This window comes from Triturus cristatus, chromosome 5_2, assembly GCF_964204655.1.
Source record: "Triturus cristatus chromosome 5_2, aTriCri1.1, whole genome shotgun sequence".
Lineage (NCBI taxonomy): Eukaryota > Metazoa > Chordata > Amphibia > Caudata > Salamandridae > Triturus > Triturus cristatus.
In genome coordinates this window covers 552,628,032-552,655,567 of record NC_140588.1, presented here as the reverse complement: position 1 = coordinate 552,655,567, position 27,536 = coordinate 552,628,032, and the positions used below count along the sequence as shown (strand labels likewise).

The window sequence follows — 27,536 nt, the reverse complement described above, 5'->3', positions numbered from 1 at the left end:
TACGGGAGGGTGGATGGTGTCATGGTTAGCACTCTGGACTCTGAAAACAGGGATCTGAGTACAAATTTCAGTGGGACTTATCTGAACTTTACAATTTTCTTTTCCATTCAGTTCTTAGAAGTTTTATTTGGAACAACATCACATTTACTTATAAACATGTAAAAATCAACCTGTACATATGTATCTCTGTATATATAGCTAGATGTCTCTGTATATTTATAGGAAAATATAAACATATAGATTATAACAATAAATATAATTAGTGGAGGTGAAAATCATGAACAGTTGTTGCCTCTCAGCATTTGAAACATGAGTTTCTACTTCTTTCTCTTTTATATGTCCAGAAATTGAGATAGTCACTTTTTACTCAGTATTGATCCAACAATACAGTTTATGTATATAAAGCATATCATATGATTTGTGAACAATGTTCAAAAATTAGAATTTGATCAGTACCTGTGATGCCTCCGACCAAAAGCTTATATTTTACGATTGGAGATCAACTGTTGTAAATCAGCATGAAAAACATTTTCTTTTCACGATTTCCATACTAATATAAAACAACATTTTTACTAGCTGAATGAGATCATCATTTGGGTTCCTCTATGTTTGATTGAAGAAAACTTCTCATTCAAAATGTGCTATTTTCGCCTTATCAATAGCGGGAAAGCTTAAAAAAGTGATGCTGTGAATCACCCATCTGAAATGCGTTTGAGAAAATCAGAATATGATTTTATAATGGCTAACTACTTTGTGAAGAAATTTGATGTCAAAGTATTTTAAAGTTTGTATTGATGTAACTTGTTCAAGCTGATGGACATTTTGAAAGCATTCAATAATTGACTCTTTCAACCTACTGGTGTTGGATTTGAGCTATCAATGAACAAAGATGAAGAAATGGAAAAGCTCAAGAGTAATAAAAAAAGTCCCTCCAAGGTTTCAAATCGGATCATTGGATGCAAAGTCCAAATTGCCAACCATTGCTCTATGGAGCCACCCATGCAGGAGACAGAGACATTGCTTCAGTAGTCTGGAAATGTAGACTGTTTTATTATGCTACAGGCAAAGATGAACATTGTGATATAACTTTTATATTCAGATAAACATTTGAATATTTAACACTTTTATAGAGAATATAGCTGAAAAGAATCAAATCACATTAAAGCTCTATCCACTATGACCATTCAAATGAGATATCTTTTTATCAATATAAGAGAAGGCCATCACTGATGCGCTCTCTTTTGTCTCAATGGAAAAGTCACTCTTGTGTGAGAGGGTTCCATGGTGTAATGGTTAGCACTCTGGACTCTGAATCCAGCGATCCGAGTTCAAATCTCGGTGGGACCTACTACAATTATGAGATTCACTGTTTAACTCATTTTTTAGAATTTGGTCTAGAAAAAACATAATATCAATGTTTTATACTGATGCGTATGAACGCATAAGTATGTATAGATGCATACATAGCTTTATCCGTCTAGATAGCTGTTAGACAATATGAACATATCAATTATTCATTAACATAAATATTGAAGCTGAACCTAGAAACTGTTCTTTCACATCCACATTGTAAACATGAGTTTATTTTCCTTTCTCATCTATATGGCCAGTAATGAGATAGTTCATTTTTGCTGATTTCTTAGCTGACAACATGCTGGACTTACACAGTGCATTTCATTGTGAATGTCTTTAAAAGTGAATTTCAGATTCACACCTTTGACATGTCTTTCAAAAGATTCAACTTTTTTGGTTGTGGATTTACTGTTGAAAATCAGTGTGTAAAATCTTTGTACGTCTGAATTTCAAGATTATTATTCAAACTGCACATCTTCGGTCCCCGTAATACAAAGTTTGACTCCTCAAGTTTTGTTTTAATGAATGTTTTGCAATGAAAAAGTTCCTTGTTCGCCTTAACAATAACAGTAAGATTTTAAAAAGTAATGTCTTGCATCAGGCCCCTGTGATGAGTTTGAGAAACTAGAGTGAGTTTGTAAAATCTCTCATTATTTTGAGCCATTTAGTTTCCAGGTATTGTAAAATTTCTATTATTTGCTCACATCTAATAAACTTTTAGAGTATAATCAATAAATTAATTGTTCACCCTACCGGTATTAGATATGTGATATTAATGAATACACTTGAAAGAAAATGATTTGGTCAAGAGTCATAAAATGGTCCCACCGAGATTTGAACTCGGATCATTGGATTCAAAGTCCAAAGTGCTAACCATTACACCATGGAACCTCCCATGTGAAAGGAGCATAAACTGCTGCAGGAATGTGGAAATGTCAAAGTTTTTAATATTCTACTGTCAAAGAGAAACTGTATTGGATTGCTTTCCTATTCTGGTAAACTTTTGCATATTGAACTATGTTGGGGAAGGATGTTGCCCAAAAGACTCAAATAACGTTATAACTCTGTTGAACAGTGGTTTTTATGTGAGATAATATTTTTCAATGAAAGATAAGTTGCCCCCTGAGGCAAATCTCTTCTGTCAAAATGGAAAGCTCACCCTGGTACGGGAGGGTGGATGGTGTCATGGTTAGCACTCTGGACTCTGAAAACAGGGATCTGAGTACAAATTTCAGTGGGACTTATCTGAACTTTACAATTTTCTTTTCCATTCAGTTCTTAGAAGTTTTATTTGGAACAACATCACATTTACTTATAAACATGTAAAAATCAACCTGTACATATGTATCTCTGTATATATAGCTAGATGTCTCTGTATATTTATAGGAAAATATAAACATATAGATTATAAAAATAAATATAATTAGTGGAGGTGAAAGTCATGAACAGTTGTTGCCTCTCAGCATTTGAAACATGAGTTTCTACTTCTTTCTCTTTTATATGTCCAGAAATTGAGATAGTCACTTTTTACTCAGTATTGATCCAACAATACAGTTTATGTATATAAAGCATATCATATGATTTGTGAACAATGTTCAAAAATTAGAATTTGATCAGTACCTGTGATGCCTCCGACCAAAAGCTTATATTTTACGATTGGAGATCAACTGTTGTAAATCAGCATGAAAAACATTTTCTTTTCACGATTTCCATACTAATATAAAACAACATTTTTACTAGCTGAATGAGATCATCATTTGGGTTCCTCTATGTTTGATTGAAGAAAACTTCTCATTCAAAATGTGCTATTTTCGCCTTATCAATAGCGGGAAAGCTTAAAAAAGTGATGCTGTGAATCACCCATCTGAAATGCGTTTGAGAAAATCAGAATATGATTTTATAATGGCTAACTACTTTGTGAAGAAATTTGATGTCAAAGTATTTTAAAGTTTGTATTGATGTAACTTGTTCAAGCTGATGGACATTTTGAAAGCATTCAATAATTGACTCTTTCAACCTACTGGTGTTGGATTTGAGCTATCAAAAACAAAGATGAAGAAATGGAAAAGCTCAAGAGTAATAAAAAAAGTCCCTCCAAGGTTTCAAATCGGATCATTGGATGCAAAGTCCAAATTGCCAACCATTGCTCTATGGAGCCACCCATGCAGGAGACAGAGACATTGCTTCAGTAGTCTGGAAATGTAGACTGTTTTATTATGCTACAGGCAAAGATGAACAGTGTGATATAACTTGTATATTCAAATAAACATTTGAATATTTAACACTTTTATAGAGAATATAGCTGAAAAGAATCAAATCACATTAAAGCTCTATCCACTATGACCATTCAAATGAGATATCTTTTTATCAATATAAGAGAAGGCCATCACTGATGCGCTCTCTTTTGTCTCAATGGAAAAGTCACTCTTGTGTGAGAGGGTTCCATGGTGTAATGGTTAGCACTCTGGACTCTGAATCCAGCGATCCGAGTTCAAATCTCGGTGGGACCTACTACAATTATGAGATTCACTGTTTAACTCATTTTTTTGAATTTGGTCTAGAAAAAACATAATATCAATGTTTTATACTGATGCGTATGAACGCATAAGTATGTATAGATGCATACATAGCTTTATCCGTCTAGATAGCTGTTAGACAATATGAACATATCAATTATTCATTAACATAAATATTGAAGCTGAACCTAGAAACTGTTCTTTCACATCCACATTGTAAACATGAGTTTATTTTCCTTTCTCATCTATATGGCCAGTAATGAGATAGTTCATTTTTGCTGATTTCTTAGCTGACAACATGCTGGACTTACACAGTGCATTTCATTGTGAATGTCTTTAAAAGTGAATTTCAGATTCACACCTTTGACATGTCTTTCAAAAGATTCAACTTTTTTGGTTGTGGATTTACTGTTGAAAATCAGTGTGTGAAATCTTTGTACGTCTGAATTTCAAGATTATTATTCAAACTGCACATCTTCGGTCCCCGTAATACAAAGTTTGACTCCTCAAGTTTTGTTTTAATGAATGTTTTGCAATGAAAAAGTTCCTTGTTCGCCTTAACAATAACAGTAAGATTTTAAAAAGTAATGTCTTGCATCAGGCCCCTGTGATGAGTTTGAGAAACCAGAGTGAGTTTGTAAAATCTCTCATTATTTTGAGCCATTTAGTTTCCAGGTATTGAAAAATTTCTATTATTTGCTCACATCTAATAAACTTTTAGAGTATAATCAATAAATTAATTGTTCACCCTACCGGTATTAGATATGTGATATTAATGAATACACTTGAAAGAAAATGATTTGGTCAAGAGTCATAAAATGGCCCCACCGCGATTTGAACTCGGATCATTGGATTCAAAGTCCAAAGTGCTAACCATTACACCATGGAACCTCCTATGTGAAAGGAGCATAAACTGCTGCAGGAATGTGGAAATGTCAAAGTTTTTAATATTCTACTGTCTAAGAGAAACTGAATTGGATTGCTTTCCTATTCTGGTAAACTTTTGCATATTGAACTATGTTGGGGAAGGATGTTGCCCAAAAGACTCAAATAACGTTATAACTCTGTTGAACAGTGGTTTTTATGTGAGATAATATTTTTCAATGAAAGATAAGTTGCCCCCTGAGGCAAATCTCTTCTGTCAAAATGGAAAGCTTACCCTGGTACGGGAGGGTGGATGGTGTCATGGTTAGCACTCTGGACTCTGAAAACAGGGATCTGAGTACAAATTTCAGTGGGACTTATCTGAACTTTACAATTTTCTTTTCCATTCAGTTCTTAGAAGTTTTATTTGGAACAACATCACATTTACTTATAAACATGTAAAAATCAACCTGTACATATGTATCTCTGTATATATAGCTATATGTCTCTGTATATTTATAGGAAAATATAAACATATAGATTATAACAATAAATATAATTAGTGGAGGTGAAAATCATGAACAGTTGTTGCCTCTCAGCATTTGAAACATGAGTTTCTACTTCTTTCTCTTTTATATGTCCTGAAATTGAGATAGTCACTTTTTACTCATTATTGATCCAACAATACAGTTTATGTATATAAAGCATATCATATGATTTGTGAACAATGTTCAAAAATTAGAATTTGATCAGTACCTGTGATGCCTCCGACCAAAAGCTTATATTTTACGATTGGAGATCAACTGTTGTAAATCAGCATGAAAAACATTTTCTTTTCACGATTTCCATACTAATATAAAACAACATTTTTACTAGCTGAATGAGATCATCATTTGGGTTCCTCTATGTTTGATTGAAGAAAACTTCTCATTCAAAATGTGCTATTTTCGCCTTATCAATAGCGGGAAAGCTTAAAAAAGTGATGCTGTGAATCACCCATCTGAAATGCGTTTGAGAAAATCAGAATATGATTTTATAATGGCTAACTACTTTGTGAAGAAATTTGATGTCAAAGTATTTTAAAGTTTGTATTGATGTAACTTGTTCAAGCTGATGGACATTTTGAAAGCATTCAATAATTGACTCTTTCAACCTACTGGTGTTGGATTTGAGCTATCAATGAACAAAGATGAAGAAATGGAAAAGCTCAAGAGTAATAAAAAAAGTCCCTCCAAGGTTTCAAATCGGATCATTGGATGCAAAGTCCAAATTGCCAACCATTGCTCTATGGAGCCACCCATGCAGGAGACAGAGACATTGCTTCAGTAGTCTGGAAATGTAGACTGTTTTATTATGCTACAGGCAAAGATGAACAGTGTGATATAACTTGTATATTCAAATAAACATTTGAATATTTAACACTTTTATAGAGAATATAGCTGAAAAGAATCAAATCACATTAAAGCTCTATCCACTATGACCATTCAAATGAGATATCTTTTTATCAATATAAGAGAAGGCCATCACTGATGCGCTCTCTTTTGTCTCAATGGAAAAGTCACTCTTGTGTGAGAGGGTTCCATGGTGTAATGGTTAGCACTCTGGACTCTGAATCCAGCGATCCGAGTTCAAATCTCGGTGGGACCTACTACAATTATGAGATTCACTGTTTAACTCATTTTTTTGAATTTGGTCTAGAAAAAACATAATATCAATGTTTTATACTGATGCGTATGAACGCATAAGTATGTATAGATGCATACATAGCTTTATCCGTCTAGATAGCTGTTAGACAATATGAACATATCAATTATTCATTAACATAAATATTGAAGCTGAACCTAGAAACTGTTCTTTCACATCCACATTGTAAACATGAGTTTATTTTCCTTTCTCATCTATATGGCCAGTAATGAGATAGTTCATTTTTGCTGATTTCTTAGCTGACAACATGCTGGACTTACACAGTGCATTTCATTGTGAATGTCTTTAAAAGTGAATTTCAGATTCACACCTTTGACATGTCTTTCAAAAGATTCAACTTTTTTGGTTGTGGATTTACTGTTGAAAATCAGTGTGTGAAATCTTTGTACGTCTGAATTTCAAGATTATTATTCAAACTGCACATCTTCGGTCCCCGTAATACAAAGTTTGACTCCTCAAGTTTTGTTTTAATGAATGTTTTGCAATGAAAAAGTTCCTTGTTCGCCTTAACAATAACAGTAAGATTTTAAAAAGTAATGTCTTGCATCAGGCCCCTGTGATGAGTTTGAGAAACCAGAGTGAGTTTGTAAAATCTCTCATTATTTTGAGCCATTTAGTTTCCAGGTATTGAAAAATTTCTATTATTTGCTCACATCTAATAAACTTTTAGAGTATAATCAATAAATTAATTGTTCACCCTACCGGTATTAGATATGTGATATTAATGAATACACTTGAAAGAAAATGATTTGGTCAAGAGTCATAAAATGGTCCCACCGCGATTTGAACTCGGATCATTGGATTCAAAGTCCAAAGTGCTAACCATTACACCATGGAACCTCCTATGTGAAAGGAGCATAAACTGCTGCAGGAATGTGGAAATGTCAAAGTTTTTAATATTCTACTGTCTAAGAGAAACTGAATTGGATTGCTTTCCTATTCTGGTAAACTTTTGCATATTGAACTATGTTGGGGAAGGATGTTGCCCAAAAGACTCAAATAACGTTATAACTCTGTTGAACAGTGGTTTTTATGTGAGATAATATTTTTCAATGAAAGATAAGTTGCCCCCTGAGGCAAATCTCTTCTGTCAAAATGGAAAGCTTACCCTGGTACGGGAGGGTGGATGGTGTCATGGTTAGCACTCTGGACTCTGAAAACAGGGATCTGAGTACAAATTTCAGTGGGACTTATCTGAACTTTACAATTTTCTTTTCCATTCAGTTCTTAGAAGTTTTATTTGGAACAACATCACATTTACTTATAAACATGTAAAAATCAACCTGTACATATGTATCTCTGTATATATAGCTATATGTCTCTGTATATTTATAGGAAAATATAAACATATAGATTATAACAATAAATATAATTAGTGGAGGTGAAAATCATGAACAGTTGTTGCCTCTCAGCATTTGAAACATGAGTTTCTACTTCTTTCTCTTTTATATGTCCTGAAATTGAGATAGTCACTTTTTACTCATTATTGATCCAACAATACAGTTTATGTATATAAAGCATATCATATGATTTGTGAACAATGTTCAAAAATTAGAATTTGATCAGTACCTGTGATGCCTCCGACCAAAAGCTTATATTTTACGATTGGAGATCAACTGTTGTAAATCAGCATGAAAAACATTTTCTTTTCACGATTTCCATACTAATATAAAACAACATTTTTACTAGCTGAATGAGATCATCATTTGGGTTCCTCTATGTTTGATTGAAGAAAACTTCTCATTCAAAATGTGCTATTTTCGCCTTATCAATAGCGGGAAAGCTTAAAAAAGTGATGCTGTGAATCACCCATCTGAAATGCGTTTGAGAAAATCAGAATATGATTTTATAATGGCTAACTACTTTGTGAAGAAATTTGATGTCAAAGTATTTTAAAGTTTGTATTGATGTAACTTGTTCAAGCTGATGGACATTTTGAAAGCATTCAATAATTGACTCTTTCAACCTACTGGTGTTGGATTTGAGCTATCAATGAACAAAGATGAAGAAATGGAAAAGCTCAAGAGTAATAAAAAAAGTCCCTCCAAGGTTTCAAATCGGATCATTGGATGCAAAGTCCAAATTGCCAACCATTGCTCTATGGAGCCACCCATGCAGGAGACAGAGACATTGCTTCAGTAGTCTGGAAATGTAGACTGTTTTATTATGCTACAGGCAAAGATGAACATTGTGATATAACTTTTATATTCAGATAAACATTTGAATATTTAACACTTTTATAGAGAATATAGCTGAAAAGAATCAAATCACATTAAAGCTCTATCCACTATGACCATTCAAATGAGATATCTTTTTATCAATATAAGAGAAGGCCATCACTGATGCGCTCTCTTTTGTCTCAATGGAAAAGTCACTCTTGTGTGAGAGGGTTCCATGGTGTAATGGTTAGCACTCTGGACTCTGAATCCAGCGATCCGAGTTCAAATCTCGGTGGGACCTACTACAATTATGAGATTCACTGTTTAACTCATTTTTTAGAATTTGGTCTAGAAAAAACATAATATCAATGTTTTATACTGATGCGTATGAACGCATAAGTATGTATAGATGCATACATAGCTTTATCCGTCTAGATAGCTGTTAGACAATATGAACATATCAATTATTCATTAACATAAATATTGAAGCTGAACCTAGAAACTGTTCTTTCACATCCACATTGTAAACATGAGTTTATTTTCCTTTCTCATCTATATGGCCAGTAATGAGATAGTTCATTTTTGCTGATTTCTTAGCTGACAACATGCTGGACTTACACAGTGCATTTCATTGTGAATGTCTTTAAAAGTGAATTTCAGATTCACACCTTTGACATGTCTTTCAAAAGATTCAACTTTTTTGGTTGTGGATTTACTGTTGAAAATCAGTGTGTAAAATCTTTGTACGTCTGAATTTCAAGATTATTATTCAAACTGCACATCTTCGGTCCCCGTAATACAAAGTTTGACTCCTCAAGTTTTGTTTTAATGAATGTTTTGCAATGAAAAAGTTCCTTGTTCGCCTTAACAATAACAGTAAGATTTTAAAAAGTAATGTCTTGCATCAGGCCCCTGTGATGAGTTTGAGAAACTAGAGTGAGTTTGTAAAATCTCTCATTATTTTGAGCCATTTAGTTTCCAGGTATTGTAAAATTTCTATTATTTGCTCACATCTAATAAACTTTTAGAGTATAATCAATAAATTAATTGTTCACCCTACCGGTATTAGATATGTGATATTAATGAATACACTTGAAAGAAAATGATTTGGTCAAGAGTCATAAAATGGTCCCACCGAGATTTGAACTCGGATCATTGGATTCAAAGTCCAAAGTGCTAACCATTACACCATGGAACCTCCCATGTGAAAGGAGCATAAACTGCTGCAGGAATGTGGAAATGTCAAAGTTTTTAATATTCTACTGTCAAAGAGAAACTGTATTGGATTGCTTTCCTATTCTGGTAAACTTTTGCATATTGAACTATGTTGGGGAAGGATGTTGCCCAAAAGACTCAAATAACGTTATAACTCTGTTGAACAGTGGTTTTTATGTGAGATAATATTTTTCAATGAAAGATAAGTTGCCCCCTGAGGCAAATCTCTTCTGTCAAAAGGGAAAGCTCACCCTGGTACGGGAGGGTGGATGGTGTCATGGTTAGCACTCTGGACTCTGAAAACAGGGATCTGAGTACAAATTTCAGTGGGACTTATCTGAACTTTACAATTTTCTTTTCCATTCAGTTCTTAGAAGTTTTATTTGGAACAACATCACATTTACTTATAAACATGTAAAAATCAACCTGTACATATGTATCTCTGTATATATAGCTAGATGTCTCTGTATATTTATAGGAAAATATAAACATATAGATTATAAAAATAAATATAATTAGTGGAGGTGAAAATCATGAACAGTTGTTGCCTCTCAGCATTTGAAACATGAGTTGCTACTTCTTTCTCTTTTATATGTCCAGAAATTGAGATAGTCACTTTTTACTCAGTATTGATCCAACAATACAGTTTATGTATATAAAGCATATCATATGATTTGTGAACAATGTTCAAAAATTAGAATTTGATCAGTACCTGTGATGCCTCCGACCAAAAGCTTATATTTTACGATTGGAGATCAACTGTTGTAAATCAGCATGAAAAACATTTTCTTTTCACGATTTCCATACTAATATAAAACAACATTTTTACTAGCTGAATGAGATCATCATTTGGGTTCCTCTATGTTTGATTGAAGAAAACTTCTCATTCAAAATGTGCTATTTTCGCCTTATCAATAGCGGGAAAGCTTAAAAAAGTGATGCTGTGAATCACCCATCTGAAATGCGTTTGAGAAAATCAGAATATGATTTTATAATGGCTAACTACTTTGTGAAGAAATTTGATGTCAAAGTATTTTAAAGTTTGTATTGATGTAACTTGTTCAAGCTGATGGACATTTTGAAAGCATTCAATAATTGACTCTTTCAACCTACTGGTGTTGGATTTGAGCTATCAATGAAAAAAGATGAAGAAATGGAAAAGCTCAAGAGTAATAAAAAAAGTCCCTCCAAGGTTTCAAATCGGATCATTGGATGCAAAGTCCAAATTGCCAACCATTGCTCTATGGAGCCACCCATGCAGGAGACAGAGACATTGCTTCAGTAGTCTGGAAATGTAGACTGTTTTATTATGCTACAGGCAAAGATGAACAGTGTGATATAACTTGTATATTCAAATAAACATTTGAATATTTAACACTTTTATAGAGAATATAGCTGAAAAGAATCAAATCACATTAAAGCTCTATCCACTATGACCATTCAAATGAGATATCTTTTTATCAATATAAGAGAAGGCCATCACTGATGCGCTCTCTTTTGTCTCAATGCAAAAGTCACTCTTGTGTGAGAGGGTTCCATGGTGTAATGGTTAGCACTCTGGACTCTGAATCCAGCGATCCGAGTTCAAATCTCGGTGGGACCTACTACAATTATGAGATTCACTGTTTAACTCATTTTTTTGAATTTGGTCTAGAAAAAACATAATATCAATGTTTTATACTGATGCGTATGAACGCATAAGTATGTATAGATGCATACATAGCTTTATCCGTCTAGATAGCTGTTAGACAATATGAACATATCAATTATTCATTAACATAAATATTGAAGCTGAACCTAGAAACTGTTCTTTCACATCCACATTGTAAACATGAGTTTATTTTCCTTTCTCATCTATATGGCCAGTAATGAGATAGTTCATTTTTGCTGATTTCTTAGCTGACAACATGCTGGACTTACACAGTGCATTTCATTGTGAATGTCTTTAAAAGTGAATTTCAGATTCACACCTTTGACATGTCTTTCAAAAGATTCAACTTTTTTGGTTGTGGATTTACTGTTGAAAATCAGTGTGTAAAATCTTTGTACGTCTGAATTTCAAGATTATTATTCAAACTGCACATCTTCGGCCCCCGTAATACAAAGTTTGACTTCTCAAGTTTTGTTTTAATGAATGTTTTGCAATGAAAAAGTTCCTTGTTTGCCTTAACAATAACAGTAAGATTTTAAAAAGTAATGTCTTGCATCAGGCCCCTGTGATGAGTTTGAGAAACCAGAGTGAGTTTGTAAAATCTCTCATTATTTTGAGCCATTTAGTTTCCAGGTATTGAAAAATTTCTATTATTTGCTCACATCTAATAAACTTTTAGAGTATAATCAATAAATTAATTGTTCACCCTACCGGTATTAGATATGTGATATTAATGAATACACTTGAAAGAAAATGATTTGGTCAAGAGTCATAAAATGGTCCCACCGCGATTTGAACTCGGATCATTGGATTCAAAGTCCAAAGTGCTAACCATTACACCATGGAACCTCCTATGTGAAAGGAGCATAAACTGCTGCAGGAATGTGGAAATGTCAAAGTTTTTAATATTCTACTGTCTAAGAGAAACTGAATTGGATTGCTTTCCTATTCTGGTAAACTTTTGCATATTGAACTATGTTGGGGAAGGATGTTGCCCAAAAGACTCAAATAACGTTATAACTCTGTTGAACAGTGGTTTTTATGTGAGATAATATTTTTCAATGAAAGATAAGTTGCCCCCTGAGGCAAATCTCTTCTGTCAAAATGGAAAGCTCACCCTGGTACGGGAGGGTGGATGGTGTCATGGTTAGCACTCTGGACTCTGAAAACAGGGATCTGAGTACATATTTCAGTGGGACTTATCTGAACTTTACAATTTTCTTTTCCATTCAGTTCTTAGAAGTTTTATTTGGAACAACATCACATTTACTTATAAACATGTAAAAATCAACCTGTACATATGTATCTCTGTATATATAGCTATATGTCTCTGTATATTTATAGGAAAATATAAACATATAGATTATAACAATAAATATAATTAGTGGAGGTGAAAATCATGAACAGTTGTTGCCTCTCAGCATTTGAAACATGAGTTTCTACTTCTTTCTCTTTTATATGTCCTGAAATTGAGATAGTCACTTTTTACTCATTATTGATCCAACAATACAGTTTATGTATATAAAGCATATCATATGATTTGTGAACAATGTTCAAAAATTAGAATTTGATCAGTACCTGTGATGCCTCCGACCAAAAGCTTATATTTTACGATTGGAGATCAACTGTTGTAAATCAGCATGAAAAACATTTTCTTTTCACGATTTCCATACTAATATAAAACAACATTTTTACTAGCTGAATGAGATCATCATTTGGGTTCCTCTATGTTTGATTGAAGAAAACTTCTCATTCAAAATGTGCTATTTTCGCCTTATCAATAGCGGGAAAGCTTAAAAAAGTGATGCTGTGAATCACCCATCTGAAATGCGTTTGAGAAAATCAGAATATGATTTTATAATGGCTAACTACTTTGTGAAGAAATTTGATGTCAAAGTATTTTAAAGTTTGTATTGATGTAACTTGTTCAAGCTGATGGACATTTTGAAAGCATTCAATAATTGACTCTTTCAACCTACTGGTGTTGGATTTGAGCTATCAATGAACAAAGATGAAGAAATGGAAAAGCTCAAGAGTAATAAAAAAAGTCCCTCCAAGGTTTCAAATCGGATCATTGGATGCAAAGTCCAAATTGCCAACCATTGCTCTATGGAGCCACCCATGCAGGAGACAGAGACATTGCTTCAGTAGTCTGGAAATGTAGACTGTTTTATTATGCTACAGGCAAAGATGAACATTGTGATATAACTTTTATATTCAGATAAACATTTGAATATTTAACACTTTTATAGAGAATATAGCTGAAAAGAATCAAATCACATTAAAGCTCTATCCACTATGACCATTCAAATGAGATATCTTTTTATCAATATAAGAGAAGGCCATCACTGATGCGCTCTCTTTTGTCTCAATGGAAAAGTCACTCTTGTGTGAGAGGGTTCCATGGTGTAATGGTTAGCACTCTGGACTCTGAATCCAGCGATCCGAGTTCAAATCTCGGTGGGACCTACTACAATTATGAGATTCACTGTTTAACTCATTTTTTAGAATTTGGTCTAGAAAAAACATAATATCAATGTTTTATACTGATGCGTATGAACGCATAAGTATGTATAGATGCATACATAGCTTTATCCGTCTAGATAGCTGTTAGACAATATGAACATATCAATTATTCATTAACATAAATATTGAAGCTGAACCTAGAAACTGTTCTTTCACATCCACATTGTAAACATGAGTTTATTTTCCTTTCTCATCTATATGGCCAGTAATGAGATAGTTCATTTTTGCTGATTTCTTAGCTGACAACATGCTGGACTTACACAGTGCATTTCATTGTGAATGTCTTTAAAAGTGAATTTCAGATTCACACCTTTGACATGTCTTTCAAAAGATTCAACTTTTTTGGTTGTGGATTTACTGTTGAAAATCAGTGTGTAAAATCTTTGTACGTCTGAATTTCAAGATTATTATTCAAACTGCACATCTTCGGTCCCCGTAATACAAAGTTTGACTCCTCAAGTTTTGTTTTAATGAATGTTTTGCAATGAAAAAGTTCCTTGTTCGCCTTAACAATAACAGTAAGATTTTAAAAAGTAATGTCTTGCATCAGGCCCCTGTGATGAGTTTGAGAAACTAGAGTGAGTTTGTAAAATCTCTCATTATTTTGAGCCATTTAGTTTCCAGGTATTGTAAAATTTCTATTATTTGCTCACATCTAATAAACTTTTAGAGTATAATCAATAAATTAATTGTTCACCCTACCGGTATTAGATATGTGATATTAATGAATACACTTGAAAGAAAATGATTTGGTCAAGAGTCATAAAATGGTCCCACCGAGATTTGAACTCGGATCATTGGATTCAAAGTCCAAAGTGCTAACCATTACACCATGGAACCTCCCATGTGAAAGGAGCATAAACTGCTGCAGGAATGTGGAAATGTCAAAGTTTTTAATATTCTACTGTCAAAGAGAAACTGTATTGGATTGCTTTCCTATTCTGGTAAACTTTTGCATATTGAACTATGTTGGGGAAGGATGTTGCCCAAAAGACTCAAATAACGTTATAACTCTGTTGAACAGTGGTTTTTATGTGAGATAATATTTTTCAATGAAAGATAAGTTGCCCCCTGAGGCAAATCTCTTCTGTCAAAATGGAAAGCTCACCCTGGTACGGGAGGGTGGATGGTGTCATGGTTAGCACTCTGGACTCTGAAAACAGGGATCTGAGTACAAATTTCAGTGGGACTTATCTGAACTTTACAATTTTCTTTTCCATTCAGTTCTTAGAAGTTTTATTTGGAACAACATCACATTTACTTATAAACATGTAAAAATCAACCTGTACATATGTATCTCTGTATATATAGCTAGATGTCTCTGTATATTTATAGGAAAATATAAACATATAGATTATAAAAATAAATATAATTAGTGGAGGTGAAAATCATGAACAGTTGTTGCCTCTCAGCATTTGAAACATGAGTTTCTACTTCTTTCTCTTTTATATGTCCAGAAATTGAGATAGTCACTTTTTACTCAGTATTGATCCAACAATACAGTTTATGTATATAAAGCATATCATATGATTTGTGAACAATGTTCAAAAATTAGAATTTGATCAGTACCTGTGATGCCTCCGACCAAAAGCTTATATTTTACGATTGGAGATCAACTGTTGTAAATCAGCATGAAAAACATTTTCTTTTCACGATTTCCATACTAATATAAAACAACATTTTTACTAGCTGAATGAGATCATCATTTGGGTTCCTCTATGTTTGATTGAAGAAAACTTCTCATTCAAAATGTGCTATTTTCGCCTTATCAATAGCGGGAAAGCTTAAAAAAGTGATGCTGTGAATCACCCATCTGAAATGCGTTTGAGAAAATCAGAATATGATTTTATAATGGCTAACTACTTTGTGAAGAAATTTGATGTCAAAGTATTTTAAAGTTTGTATTGATGTAACTTGTTCAAGCTGATGGACATTTTGAAAGCATTCAATAATTGACTCTTTCAACCTACTGGTGTTGGATTTGAGCTATCAATGAACAAAGATGAAGAAATGGAAAAGCTCAAGAGTAATAAAAAATGTCCCTCCAAGGTTTCAAATCGGATCATTGGATGCAAAGTCCAAATTGCCAACCATTGCTCTATGGAGCCACCCATGCAGGAGACAGAGACATTGCTTCAGTAGTCTGGAAATGTAGACTGTTTTATTATGCTACAGGCAAAGATGAACAGTGTGATATAACTTGTATATTCAAATAAACATTTGAATATTTAACACTTTTATAGAGAATATAGCTGAAAAGAATCAAATCACATTAAAGCTCTATCCACTATGACCATTCAAATGAGATATCTTTTTATCAATATAAGAGAAGGCCATCACTGATGCGCTCTCTTTTGTCTCAATGGAAAAGTCACTCTTGTGTGAGAGGGTTCCATGGTGTAATGGTTAGCACTCTGGACTCTGAATCCAGCGATCCGAGTTCAAATCTCGGTGGGACCTACTACAATTATGAGATTCACTGTTTAACTCATTTTTTAGAATTTGGTCTAGAAAAAACATAATATCAATGTTTTATACTGATGCGTATGAACGCATAAGTATGTATAGATGCATACATAGCTTTATCCGTCTAGATAGCTGTTAGACAATATGAACATATCAATTATTCATTAACATAAATATTGAAGCTGAACCTAGAAACTGTTCTTTCACATCCACATTGTAAACATGAGTTTATTTTCCTTTCTCATCTATATGGCCAGTAATGAGATAGTTCATTTTTGCTGATTTCTTAGCTGACAACATGCTGGACTTACACAGTGCATTTCATTGTGAATGTCTTTAAAAGTGAATTTCAGATTCACACCGTTGACATGTCTTTCAAAAGATTCAACTTTTTTGGTTGTGGATTTACTGTTGAAAATCAGTGTGTAAAATCTTTGTACGTCTGAATTTCAAGATTATTATTCAAACTGCACATCTTCGGTCCCCGTAATACAAAGTTTGACTCCTCAAGTTTTGTTTTAATGAATGTTTTGCAATGAAAAAGTTCCTTGTTCGCCTTAACAATAACAGTAAGATTTTAAAAAGTAATGTCTTGCATCAGGCCCCTGTGATGAGTTTGAGAAACCAGAGTGAGTTTGTAAAATCTCTCATTATTTTGAGCCATTTAGTTTCCAGGTATTGAAAAATTTCTATTATTTGCTCACATCTAATAAACTTTTAGAGTATAATCAATAAATTAATTGTTCACCCTACCGGTATTAGATATGTGATATTAATGAATACACTTGAAAGAAAATGATTTGGTCAAGAGTCATAAAATGGTCCCACCGCGATTTGAACTCGGATCATTGGATTCAAAGTCCAAAGTGCTAACCATTACACCATGGAACCTCCTATGTGAAAGGAGCATAAACTGCTGCAGGAATGTGGAAATGTCAAAGTTTTTAATATTCTACTGTCTAAGAGAAACTGAATTGGATTGCTTTCCTATTCTGGTAAACTTTTGCATATTGAACTATGTTGGGGAAGGATGTTGCCCAAAAGACTCAAATAACGTTACAACTCTGTTGAACAGTGGTTTTTATGTGAGATAATATTTTTCAATGAAAGATAAGTTGCCCCCTGAGGCAAATCTCTTCTGTCAAAATGGAAAGCTCACCCTGGTACGGGAGGGTGGATGGTGTCATGGTTAGCACTCTGGACTCTGAAAACAGGGATCTGAGTACAAATTTCAGTGGGACTTATCTGAACTTTACAATTTTCTTTTCCATTCAGTTCTTAGAAGTTTTATTTGGAACAACATCACATTTACTTATAAACATGTAAAAATCAACCTGTACATATGTATCTCTGTATATATAGCTAGATGTCTCTGTATATTTATAGGAAAATATAAACATATAGATTATAAAAATAAATATAATTAGTGGAGGTGAAAATCATGAACAGTTGTTGCCTCTCAGCATTTGAAACATGAGTTTCTACTTCTTTCTCTTTTATATGTCCAGAAATTGAGATAGTCACTTTTTACTCAGTATTGATCCAACAATACAGTTTATGTATATAAAGCATATCATATGATTTGTGAACAATGTTCAAAAATTAGAATTTGATCAGTACCTGTGATGCCTCCGACCAAAAGCTTATATTTTACGATTGGAGATCAACTGTTGTAAATCAGCATGAAAAACATTTTCTTTTCACGATTTCCATACTAATATAAAACAACATTTTTACTAGCTGAATGAGATCATCATTTGGGTTCCTCTATGTTTGATTGAAGAAAACTTCTCATTCAAAATGTGCTATTTTCGCCTTATCAATAGCGGGAAGCTTAAAAAAGTGATGCTGTGAATCACCCATCTGAAATGCGTTTGAGAAAATCAGAATATGATTTTATAATGGCTAACTACTTTGTGAAGAAATTTGATGTCAAAGTATTTTAAAGTTTGTATTGATGTAACTTGTTCAAGCTGATGGACATTTTGAAAGCATTCAATAATTGACTCTTTCAACCTACTGGTTTTGGATTTGAGCTATCAATGAAAAAAGATGAAGAAATGGAAAAGCTCAAGAGTAATAAAAAAAGTCCCTCCAAGGTTTCAAATCGGATCATTGGATGCAAAGTCCAAATTGCCAACCATTGCTCTATGGAGCCACCCATGCAGGAGACAGAGACATTGCTTCAGTAGTCTGGAAATGTAGACTGTTTTATTATGCTACAGGCAAAGATGAACAGTGTGATATAACTTGTATATTCAAATAAACATTTGAATATTTAACACTTTTATAGAGAATATAGCTGAAAAGAATCAAATCACATTAAAGCTCTATCCACTATGACCATTCAAATGAGATATCTTTTTATCAATATAAGAGAAGGCCATCACTGATGCGCTCTCTTTTGTCTCAATGCAAAAGTCACTCTTGTGTGAGAGGGTTCCATGGTGTAATGGTTAGCACTCTGGACTCTGAATCCAGCGATCCGAGTTCAAATCTCGGTGGGACCTACTACAATTATGAGATTCACTGTTTAACTCATTTTTTTGAATTTGGTCTAGAAAAAACATAATATCAATGTTTTATACTGATGCGTATGAACGCATAAGTATGTATAGATGCATACATAGCTTTATCCGTCTAGATAGCTGTTAGACAATATGAACATATCAATTATTCATTAACATAAATATTGAAGCTGAACCTAGAAACTGTTCTTTCACATCCACATTGTAAACATGAGTTTATTTTCCTTTCTCATCTATATGGCCAGTAATGAGATAGTTCATTTTTGCTGATTTCTTAGCTGACAACATGCTGGACTTACACAGTGCATTTCATTGTGAATGTCTTTAAAAGTGAATTTCAGATTCACACCGTTGACATGTCTTTCAAAAGATTCAACTTTTTTGGTTGTGGATTTACTGTTGAAAATCAGTGTGTAAAATCTTTGTACGTCTGAATTTCAAGATTATTATTCAAACTGCACATCTTCGGCCCCCGTAATACAAAGTTTGACTTCTCAAGTTTTGTTTTAATGAATGTTTTGCAATGAAAAAGTTCCTTGTTCGCCTTAACAATAACAGTAAGATTTTAAAAAGTAATGTCTTGCATCAGGCCCCTGTGATGAGTTTGAGAAACCAGAGTGAGTTTGTAAAATCTCTCATTATTTTGAGCCATTTAGTTTCCAGGTATTGAAAAATTTCTATTATTTGCTCACATCTAATAAACTTTTAGAGTATAATCAATAAATTAATTGTTCACCCTACCGGTATTAGATATGTGATATTAATGAATACACTTGAAAGAAAATGATTTGGTCAAGAGTCATAAAATGGTCCCACCGCGATTTGAACTCGGATCATTGGATTCAAAGTCCAAAGTGCTAACCATTACACCATGGAACCTCCTATGTGAAAGGAGCATAAACTGCTGCAGGAATGTGGAAATGTCAAAGTTTTTAATATTCTACTGTCTAAGAGAAACTGAATTGGATTGCTTTCCTATTCTGGTAAACTTTTGCATATTGAACTATGTTGGGGAAGGATGTTGCCCAAAAGACTCAAATAACGTTATAACTCTGTTGAACAGTGGTTTTTATGTGAGATAATATTTTTCAATGAAAGATAAGTTGCCCCCTGAGGCAAATCTCTTCTGTCAAAATGGAAAGCTCACCCTGGTACGGGAGGGTGGATGGTGTCATGGTTAGCACTCTGGACTCTGAAAACAGGGATCTGAGTACATATTTCAGTGGGACTTATCTGAACTTTACAATTTTCTTTTCCATTCAGTTCTTAGAAGTTTTATTTGGAACAACATCACATTTACTTATAAACATGTAAAAATCAACCTGTACATATGTATCTCTGTATATATAGCTATATGTCTCTGTATATTTATAGGAAAATATAAACATATAGATTATAACAATAAATATAATTAGTGGAGGTGAAAATCATGAACAGTTGTTGCCTCTCAGCATTTGAAACATGAGTTTCTACTTCTTTCTCTTTTATATGTCCTGAAATTGAGATAGTCACTTTTTACTCATTATTGATCCAACAATACAGTTTATGTATATAAAGCATATCATATGATTTGTGAACAATGTTCAAAAATTAGAATTTGATCAGTACCTGTGATGCCTCCGACCAAAAGCTTATATTTTACGATTGGAGATCAACTGTTGTAAATCAGCATGAAAAACATTTTCTTTTCACGATTTCCATACTAATATAAAACAACATTTTTACTAGCTGAATGAGATCATCATTTGGGTTCCTCTATGTTTGATTGAAGAAAACTTCTCATTCAAAATGTGCTATTTTCGCCTTATCAATAGCGGGAAAGCTTAAAAAAGTGATGCTGTGAATCACCCATCTGAAATGCGTTTGAGAAAATCAGAATATGATTTTATAATGGCTAACTACTTTGTGAAGAAATTTGATGTCAAAGTATTTTAAAGTTTGTATTGATGTAACTTGTTCAAGCTGATGGACATTTTGAAAGCATTCAATAATTGACTCTTTCAACCTACTGGTGTTGGATTTGAGCTATCAATGAACAAAGATGAAGAAATGGAAAAGCTCAAGAGTAATAAAAAAAGTCCCTCCAAGGTTTCAAATCGGATCATTGGATGCAAAGTCCAAATTGCCAACCATTGCTCTATGGAGCCACCCATGCAGGAGACAGAGACATTGCTTCAGTAGTCTGGAAATGTAGACTGTTTTATTATGCTACAGGCAAAGATGAACATTGTGATATAACTTTTATATTCAGATAAACATTTGAATATTTAACACTTTTATAGAGAATATAGCTGAAAAGAATCAAATCACATTAAAGCTCTATCCACTATGACCATTCAAATGAGATATCTTTTTATCAATATAAGAGAAGGCCATCACTGATGCGCTCTCTTTTGTCTCAATGGAAAAGTCACTCTTGTGTGAGAGGGTTCCATGGTGTAATGGTTAGCACTCTGGACTCTGAATCCAGCGATCCGAGTTCAAATCTCGGTGGGAACTACTACAATTATGAGATTCACTGTTTAACTCATTTTTTAGAATTTGGTCTAGAAAAAACATAATATCAATGTTTTATACTGATGCGTATGAACGCATAAGTATGTATAGATGCATACATAGCTTTATCCGTCTAGATAGCTGTTAGACAATATGAACATATCAATTATTCATTAACATAAATATTGAAGCTGAACCTAGAAACTGTTCTTTCACATCCACATTGTAAACATGAGTTTATTTTCCTTTCTCATCTATATGGCCAGTAATGAGATAGTTCATTTTTGCTGATTTCTTAGCTGACAACATGCTGGACTTACACAGTGCATTTCATTGTGAATGTCTTTAAAAGTGAATTTCAGATTCACACCTTTGACATGTCTTTCAAAAGATTCAACTTTTTTGGTTGTGGATTTACTGTTGAAAATCAGTGTGTAAAATCTTTGTACGTCTGAATTTCAAGATTATTATTCAAACTGCACATCTTCGGTCCCCGTAATACAAAGTTTGACTCCTCAAGTTTTGTTTTAATGAATGTTTTGCAATGAAAAAGTTCCTTGTTCGCCTTAACAATAACAGTAAGATTTTAAAAAGTAATGTCTTGCATCAGGCCCCTGTGATGAGTTTGAGAAACTAGAGTGAGTTTGTAAAATCTCTCATTATTTTGAGCCATTTAGTTTCCAGGTATTGTAAAATTTCTATTATTTGCTCACATCTAATAAACTTTTAGAGTATAATCAATAAATTAATTGTTCACCCTACCGGTATTAGATATGTGATATTAATGAATACACTTGAAAGAAAATGATTTGGTCAAGAGTCATAAAATGGTCCCACCGAGATTTGAACTCGGATCATTGGATTCAAAGTCCAAAGTGCTAACCATTACACCATGGAACCTCCCATGTGAAAGGAGCATAAACTGCTGCAGGAATGTGGAAATGTCAAAGTTTTTAATATTCTACTGTCAAAGAGAAACTGTATTGGATTGCTTTCCTATTCTGGTAAACTTTTGCATATTGAACTATGTTGGGGAAGGATGTTGCCCAAAAGACTCAAATAACGTTATAACTCTGTTGAACAGTGGTTTTTATGTGAGATAATATTTTTCAATGAAAGATAAGTTGCCCCCTGAGGCAAATCTCTTCTGTCAAAATGGAAAGCTCACCCTGGTACGGGAGGGTGGATGGTGTCATGGTTAGCACTCTGGACTCTGAAAACAGGGATCTGAGTACAAATTTCAGTGGGACTTATCTGAACTTTACAATTTTCTTTTCCATTCAGTTCTTAGAAGTTTTATTTGGAACAACATCACATTTACTTATAAACATGTAAAAATCAACCTGTACATATGTATCTCTGTATATATAGCTAGATGTCTCTGTATATTTATAGGAAAATATAAACATATAGATTATAAAAATAAATATAATTAGTGGAGGTGAAAATCATGAACAGTTGTTGCCTCTCAGCATTTGAAACATGAGTTTCTACTTCTTTCTCTTTTATATGTCCAGAAATTGAGATAGTCACTTTTTACTCAGTATTGATCCAACAATACAGTTTATGTATATAAAGCATATCATATGATTTGTGAACAATGTTCAAAAATTAGAATTTGATCAGTACCTGTGATGCCTCCGACCAAAAGCTTATATTTTACGATTGGAGATCAACTGTTGTAAATCAGCATGAAAAACATTTTCTTTTCACGATTTCCATACTAATATAAAACAACATTTTTACTAGCTGAATGAGATCATCATTTGGGTTCCTCTATGTTTGATTGAAGAAAACTTCTCATTCAAAATGTGCTATTTTCGCCTTATCAATAGCGGGAAAGCTTAAAAAAGTGATGCTGTGAATCACCCATCTGAAATGCGTTTGAGAAAATCAGAATATGATTTTATAATGGCTAACTACTTTGTGAAGAAATTTGATGTCAAAGTATTTTAAAGTTTGTATTGATGTAACTTGTTCAAGCTGATGGACATTTTGAAAGCATTCAATAATTGACTCTTTCAACCTACTGGTGTTGGATTTGAGCTATCAATGAACAAAGATGAAGAAATGGAAAAGCTCAAGAGTAATAAAAAATGTCCCTCCAAGGTTTCAAATCGGATCATTGGATGCAAAGTCCAAATTGCCAACCATTGCTCTATGGAGCCACCCATGCAGGAGACAGAGACATTGCTTCAGTAGTCTGGAAATGTAGACTGTTTTATTATGCTACAGGCAAAGATGAACAGTGTGATATAACTTGTATATTCAAATAAACATTTGAATATTTAACACTTTTATAGAGAATATAGCTGAAAAGAATCAAATCACATTAAAGCTCTATCCACTATGACCATTCAAATGAGATATCTTTTTATCAATATAAGAGAAGGCCATCACTGATGCGCTCTCTTTTGTCTCAATGGAAAAGTCACTCTTGTGTGAGAGGGTTCCATGGTGTAATGGTTAGCACTCTGGACTCTGAATCCAGCGATCCGAGTTCAAATCTCGGTGGGACCTACTACAATTATGAGATTCACTGTTTAACTCATTTTTTTGAATTTGGTCTAGAAAAAACATAATATCAATGTTTTATACTGATGCGTATGAACGCATAAGTATGTATAGATGCATACATAGCTTTATCAGTCTAGATAGCTGTTAGACAATATGAACATATCAATTATTCATTAACATAAATATTGAAGCTGAACCTAGAAACTGTTCTTTCACATCCACATTGTAAACATGAGTTTATTTTCCTTTCTCATCTATATGGCCAGTAATGAGATAGTTCATTTTTGCTGATTTCTTAGCTGACAACATGCTGGACTTACACAGTGCATTTCATTGTGAATGTCTTTAAAAGTGAATTTCAGATTCACACCGTTGACATGTCTTTCAAAAGATTCAACTTTTTTGGTTGTGGATTTACTGTTGAAAATCAGTGTGTAAAATCTTTGTACGTCTGAATTTCAAGATTATTATTCAAACTGCACATCTTCGGTCCCCGTAATACAAAGTTTGACTCCTCAAGTTTTGTTTTAATGAATGTTTTGCAATGAAAAAGTTCCTTGTTCGCCTTAACAATAACAGTAAGATTTTAAAAAGTAATGTCTTGCATCAGGCCCCTGTGATGAGTTTGAGAAACCAGAGTGAGTTTGTAAAATCTCTCATTATTTTGAGCCATTTAGTTTCCAGGTATTGAAAAATTTCTATTATTTGCTCACATCTAATAAACTTTTAGAGTATAATCAATAAATTAATTGTTCACCCTACCGGTATTAGATATGTGATATTAATGAATACACTTGAAAGAAAATGATTTGGTCAAGAGTCATAAAATGGTCCCACCGCGATTTGAACTCGGATCATTGGATTCAAAGTCCAAAGTGCTAACCATTACACCATGGAACCTCCTATGTGAAAGGAGCATAAACTGCTGCAGGAATGTGGAAATGTCAAAGTTTTTAATATTCTACTGTCTAAGAGAAACTGAATTGGATTGCTTTCCTATTCTGGTAAACTTTTGCATATTGAACTATGTTGGGGAAGGATGTTGCCCAAAAGACTCAAATAACGTTACAACTCTGTTGAACAGTGGTTTTTATGTGAGATAATATTTTTCAATGAAAGATAAGTTGCCCCCTGAGGCAAATCTCTTCTGTCAAAATGGAAAGCTCACCCTGGTACGGGAGGGTGGATGGTGTCATGGTTAGCACTCTGGACTCTGAAAACAGGGATCTGAGTACATATTTCAGTGGGACTTATCTGAACTTTACAATTTTCTTTTCCATTCAGTTCTTAGAAGTTTTATTTGGAACAACATCACATTTACTTATAAACATGTAAAAATCAACCTGTACATATGTATCTCTGTATATATAGCTATATGTCTCTGTATATTTATAGGAAAATATAAACATATAGATTATAACAATAAATATAATTAGTGGAGGTGAAAATCATGAACAGTTGTTGCCTCTCAGCATTTGAAACATGAGTTTCTACTTCTTTCTCTTTTATATGTCCTGAAATTGAGATAGTCACTTTTTACTCATTATTGATCCAACAATACAGTTTATGTATATAAAGCATATCATATGATTTGTGAACAATGTTCAAAAATTAGAATTTGATCAGTACCTGTGATGCCTCCGACCAAAAGCTTATATTTTACGATTGGAGATCAACTGTTGTAAATCAGCATGAAAAACATTTTCTTTTCACGATTTCCATACTAATATAAAACAACATTTTTACTAGCTGAATGAGATCATCATTTGGGTTCCTCTATGTTTGATTGAAGAAAACTTCTCATTCAAAATGTGCTATTTTCGCCTTATCAATAGCGGGAAAGCTTAAAAAAGTGATGCTGTGAATCACCCATCTGAAATGCGTTTGAGAAAATCAGAATATGATTTTATAATGGCTAACTACTTTGTGAAGAAATTTGATGTCAAAGTATTTTAAAGTTTGTATTGATGTAACTTGTTCAAGCTGATGGACATTTTGAAAGCATTCAATAATTGACTCTTTCAACCTACTGGTGTTGGATTTGAGCTATCAATGAACAAAGATGAAGAAATGGAAAAGCTCAAGAGTAATAAAAAAAGTCCCTCCAAGGTTTCAAATCGGATCATTGGATGCAAAGTCCAAATTGCCAACCATTGCTCTATGGAGCCACCCATGCAGGAGACAGAGACATTGCTTCAGTAGTCTGGAAATGTAGACTGTTTTATTATGCTACAGGCAAAGATGAACATTGTGATATAACTTTTATATTCAGATAAACATTTGAATATTTAACACTTTTATAGAGAATATAGCTGAAAAGAATCAAATCACATTAAAGCTCTATCCACTATGACCATTCAAATGAGATATCTTTTTATCAATATAAGAGAAGGCCATCACTGATGCGCTCTCTTTTGTCTCAATGGAAAAGTCACTCTTGTGTGAGAGGGTTCCATGGTGTAATGGTTAGCACTCTGGACTCTGAATCCAGCGATCCGAGTTCAAATCTCGGTGGGAACTACTACAATTATGAGATTCACTGTTTAACTCATTTTTTAGAATTTGGTCTAGAAAAAACATAATATCAATGTTTTATACTGATGCGTATGAACGCATAAGTATGTATAGATGCATACATAGCTTTATCCGTCTAGATAGCTGTTAGACAATATGAACATATCAATTATTCATTAACATAAATATTGAAGCTGAACCTAGAAACTGTTCTTTCACATCCACATTGTAAACATGAGTTTATTTTCCTTTCTCATCTATATGGCCAGTAATGAGATAGTTCATTTTTGCTGATTTCTTAGCTGACAACATGCTGGACTTACACAGTGCATTTCATTGTGAATGTCTTTAAAAGTGAATTTCAGATTCACACCTTTGACATGTCTTTCAAAAGATTCAACTTTTTTGGTTGTGGATTTACTGTTGAAAATCAGTGTGTAAAATCTTTGTACGTCTGAATTTCAAGATTATTATTCAAACTGCACATCTTCGGTCCCCGTAATACAAAGTTTGACTCCTCAAGTTTTGTTTTAATGAATGTTTTGCAATGAAAAAGTTCCTTGTTCGCCTTAACAATAACAGTAAGATTTTAAAAAGTAATGTCTTGCATCAGGCCCCTGTGATGAGTTTGAGAAACTAGAGTGAGTTTGTAAAATCTCTCATTATTTTGAGCCATTTAGTTTCCAGGTATTGTAAAATTTCTATTATTTGCTCACATCTAATAAACTTTTAGAGTATAATCAATAAATTAATTGTTCACCCTACCGGTATTAGATATGTGATATTAATGAATACACTTGAAAGAAAATGATTTGGTCAAGAGTCATAAAATGGTCCCACCGAGATTTGAACTCGGATCATTGGATTCAAAGTCCAAAGTGCTAACCATTACACCATGGAACCTCCCATGTGAAAGGAGCATAAACTGCTGCAGGAATGTGGAAATGTCAAAGTTTTTAATATTCTACTGTCAAAGAGAAACTGTATTGGATTGCTTTCCTATTCTGGTAAACTTTTGCATATTGAA

The 27,536-nt window shown here is 33.4% G+C and overlaps 14 non-coding genes across 14 annotated transcripts; 9 read left to right on the top strand and 5 right to left on the bottom strand.

Moving 5' to 3' along the window:
* Positions 1-1,275: 1,275 nt before the first annotated feature.
* TRNAQ-CUG (transfer RNA glutamine (anticodon CUG)) lies at positions 1,276-1,347 on the top strand. The gene has a single exon. It is a non-coding gene; the product is annotated as a tRNA-Gln (tRNA).
* Positions 1,348-2,172: 825 nt separating this feature from the next.
* Positions 2,173-2,244, bottom strand: TRNAQ-UUG (transfer RNA glutamine (anticodon UUG)). Its single transcript has one exon. It is a non-coding gene; the product is annotated as a tRNA-Gln (tRNA).
* A 1,547-nt stretch (positions 2,245-3,791) lies between these two features.
* On the top strand, positions 3,792-3,863 carry TRNAQ-CUG (transfer RNA glutamine (anticodon CUG)). Its single transcript has one exon. It is a non-coding gene; the product is annotated as a tRNA-Gln (tRNA).
* A 2,445-nt stretch (positions 3,864-6,308) lies between these two features.
* Positions 6,309-6,380, top strand: TRNAQ-CUG (transfer RNA glutamine (anticodon CUG)). The gene has a single exon. It is a non-coding gene; the product is annotated as a tRNA-Gln (tRNA).
* A 2,445-nt stretch (positions 6,381-8,825) lies between these two features.
* TRNAQ-CUG (transfer RNA glutamine (anticodon CUG)) lies at positions 8,826-8,897 on the top strand. The gene has a single exon. It is a non-coding gene; the product is annotated as a tRNA-Gln (tRNA).
* An 825-nt stretch (positions 8,898-9,722) lies between these two features.
* Positions 9,723-9,794, bottom strand: TRNAQ-UUG (transfer RNA glutamine (anticodon UUG)). The gene has a single exon. It is a non-coding gene; the product is annotated as a tRNA-Gln (tRNA).
* A 1,548-nt stretch (positions 9,795-11,342) lies between these two features.
* TRNAQ-CUG (transfer RNA glutamine (anticodon CUG)) lies at positions 11,343-11,414 on the top strand. The gene has a single exon. It is a non-coding gene; the product is annotated as a tRNA-Gln (tRNA).
* A 2,445-nt stretch (positions 11,415-13,859) lies between these two features.
* On the top strand, positions 13,860-13,931 carry TRNAQ-CUG (transfer RNA glutamine (anticodon CUG)). Its single transcript has one exon. It is a non-coding gene; the product is annotated as a tRNA-Gln (tRNA).
* Positions 13,932-14,756: 825 nt separating this feature from the next.
* Positions 14,757-14,828, bottom strand: TRNAQ-UUG (transfer RNA glutamine (anticodon UUG)). The gene has a single exon. It is a non-coding gene; the product is annotated as a tRNA-Gln (tRNA).
* Positions 14,829-16,376: 1,548 nt separating this feature from the next.
* TRNAQ-CUG (transfer RNA glutamine (anticodon CUG)) lies at positions 16,377-16,448 on the top strand. The gene has a single exon. It is a non-coding gene; the product is annotated as a tRNA-Gln (tRNA).
* A 2,444-nt stretch (positions 16,449-18,892) lies between these two features.
* On the top strand, positions 18,893-18,964 carry TRNAQ-CUG (transfer RNA glutamine (anticodon CUG)). Its single transcript has one exon. It is a non-coding gene; the product is annotated as a tRNA-Gln (tRNA).
* A 3,342-nt stretch (positions 18,965-22,306) lies between these two features.
* On the bottom strand, positions 22,307-22,378 carry TRNAQ-UUG (transfer RNA glutamine (anticodon UUG)). The gene has a single exon. It is a non-coding gene; the product is annotated as a tRNA-Gln (tRNA).
* Positions 22,379-23,926: 1,548 nt separating this feature from the next.
* Positions 23,927-23,998, top strand: TRNAQ-CUG (transfer RNA glutamine (anticodon CUG)). Its single transcript has one exon. It is a non-coding gene; the product is annotated as a tRNA-Gln (tRNA).
* Positions 23,999-27,340: 3,342 nt separating this feature from the next.
* Positions 27,341-27,412, bottom strand: TRNAQ-UUG (transfer RNA glutamine (anticodon UUG)). The gene has a single exon. It is a non-coding gene; the product is annotated as a tRNA-Gln (tRNA).
* Positions 27,413-27,536: the final 124 nt, after the last annotated feature.